Source organism: Octodon degus, unplaced genomic scaffold, assembly GCF_000260255.1.
Source record: "Octodon degus isolate 3935 unplaced genomic scaffold, OctDeg1.0 scaffold00286, whole genome shotgun sequence".
NCBI classification, from domain to species: Eukaryota; Metazoa; Chordata; class Mammalia; order Rodentia; family Octodontidae; genus Octodon; species Octodon degus.
The window spans coordinates 1610286-1613234 of NW_004524862.1; the positions used below are offsets into that span (position 1 = coordinate 1610286).

At 39.8% G+C, this 2949-nt stretch overlaps 1 pseudogene; it reads right to left on the reverse strand.

Annotated features, from left to right (window-relative positions):
• Positions 1–2949, reverse strand: part of LOC101578896 — a 78024-nt pseudogene that overhangs the window by 24900 nt on the left and 50175 nt on the right.

Consider the following 2949-nt stretch of genomic DNA (forward strand, 5'->3'; position numbering starts at 1 on the left):
AATAGGATAAATTTACAGCTACTTTTGCTTAATTCAATGAGAAGAAAGAGGTGTACTAACAGTGTTTGGACAGAATATCCTGTCTGCTTCTTGTACTATGGATAACCACTAAGAAGATAGCAATGTACAGTGTATTGATTATCAAAACTGTCCTATTAATCAGCTGTGAAAAAAAAAAAAAGGTCCCAAGTATGGTGCCTGGTGGTGGGACCAAATTCTGCTTTTTGGGACTCTTAACAATTGAATTGCAAAGTCAGAAGTGGCAATCAGCAGGGAAGAGAAAGAAGAAAGCAAATAATGAAAGAAAAATGTGGATTACTCGTAGAATGCAAGGCTCTGGCTACTCATGTATACGTTCAGGAAAAAAGTTAAGAAATTCAAGTGTAACATTATCATCAACATAAATTAACATTTGTTAATCGTACACTGAGGGCATTTCTTTGAAGTGAGTTTAATGAGCAAATAACTATTTGGTAATATCTTGGCTGGAGACATTCTACTCCTTTGAGAAGAAGTTGACTAGTGGAAGCGGAGGTGTCTGATTGCAGCGCACCAGGACTGTGTTGTTTCAGTCTTTACTCTGCCCTTCCTCCTCCCAGTGGCAGAAGCAAACCAAACAAAGATCTTAGTCTAATTGTTCAGCCCTCAGATTGCTGCCTAACAAAATTGGTGTGATTGTGATAGTGCTCATATGATTTCTTTTTTGGTTTTGCTTTAAATATTTTAATTCCTTCAAATTTGTTAGCAGGGGTGACTGCAGTAAAAAATAGAATTGAGTCCCAGTATCATGGAAATGGCTTTAAGAGAAAACTGGTCAGATGACTATTACTGCTTCCCACTGTCCACCAGTGCAGAGTTGCCGCGACAAGCAGACAGCAGAGTGTTCGGAATGCTCAAGATCTGTTATATAATACAGCTCGCCTATTCACAGGAGGAGAAACCTAGGAAACAACCTAGGTGTACTTCTTGATTTCATCATATAAGACAAGCACAAAGGCACCACCCATGCCTCGGAGAACACTGGACCACGCACCCTTGAAAAAAGCTTTGCCTACTCTATCCTGAGCAGTCTCCCTCCAGCAGCCAACTGTGCCTGTGCACATGAGGTCAGTTCCTTTTCGCCCTGACTGCATCATCATGCGGTGGCGAACGGTGTCAAATGGAGAGGAAATCCAGCGGGCCACGGCCGTGACGGACTGTGCAGTCATCCAGCTGCTGCTGATGTGAGTGTATTTGGGGTCTGGAAGCATTCCCTTTGCAGTGCCATATAAACCAAAGTAGGCAGCTTGGTAGATGACAATACCCTGCACAGAAACATTAAAGTCTTGATACCAGCCCTTAATCCCATCAGATCTGTAGAATTTAACCAGGCAGTCACCAAGGCCTCTGAAATCTCTTTCAGCTCCAGCTTTACCCACATCGGCTGCTAGACGGGTACGGGCAAAATCAAGAAGGTACACAAAGTACAAGGATGTGGCCCCTGTGGCCCCTTCTGATGCCAGGTTCCCTGCAAAGTAGCACCAAAACTAGGTCCTCTTGTTCACACCACCCAGGAAGATCTGCTTGTATTTATCTTTGAAGGCAAAGTTGAGAGCCTGGGTGGGGAAGTATCAGATGATGCTGGCCAGGTTACCATGCCGGAAGGACAGGACTCCCTGCTCCTTGGGAGTTTGAACCACACAGTCTATAATGCCCTTGTACTGTTTATCTGTGGTGATTTGCTTCTGTCATGTTGCACCTACAGCAGCAGCTTGACCTGCTCGATGGGCGCTACTGCAGTCATGGAGGTGGCTGCGGCCACTCAACCTGAGAGGATGTCCCTGGCGAAAGACACAGCAGCATCTGTCGTGTTGGAAGAAAAGAGGACGCAGGCGACGTGGGACAGAACTAGGCTGGGAACCGGCTTTGACTCCCGGGCTCCCTCATATGATTTCAGTAAAACAGCTTATTATTATTTTAGAATTCAGTGCATGGTAATACTTAACTCGTTGTGTTCAAATGGAAAAAGGATGATTATAGTAAATTTCGAAACATTTAGAGAGTAAGGAGAGTAGTGTGATTAATATTCTTACCCTTGTTCCTCCGGATTTGCAATGACCAACATACGGGCCTTTTTTTTCTTTTTAGAGTTCATAAAATTGGAAATTTATTTCTTTTATGAGCATGAAAAGTAAAAGTTAATGATATAAAACAACCAATAAATGTACATATAAGATATTAATGGTTCTGTTGAAGAGAAAAAACAGGGAAATTTATGCACAGTATATAATCTGTACTCACATGAGGATATGTATAGATACTTTCTTACAATACCAAAAATGTGGTATTTGCTAATTTACATATTGCTTGAAAATAGATGACCACTTAAGCACATGTATAGAAACTATTGATAATAAGATTGTAAAATGGCATCAAATTAAAAAATTCTTGCTAGAATAATGGCCAATCCAGCAAATTATTAAATATCGATGGAAAACTGAAAATAGTTAAGGAACATTCAGTTTTATAGTCATGTTACTCCCCCAATTACTAAATGCAAGAAAGAAAACAGAAAATAACCTACAAAATGATGAGCCTACCAGCATGTAAGAAACACAGGTCATTTCATATTTGGATCAAATGTAGTACAAAATAATGACAATTATTATGTACTTTAACAGACATAATTAAATTCCTATGCCATTCTTACAAGATCCTATCAGAATTACGTGAGCACATTTATCTTATTTTTATAGGGCTTCTCTATGTATCCTAGACTACCCTGGAACTCACAGTGATCCTCTTGCCTCAACCTCCTGAGTGCTGGTATGACAGGAAAGCATCACTATTCCCGGCTGCAACATTTATTTTTTCTTGTTTGCTTGTTTCTGTCTTTAAAAAATTTTTTTTATTTAATTTTTTAATAGGTTGCAAATTGAAAATAAATTATTTACAAACATAAATGAATAT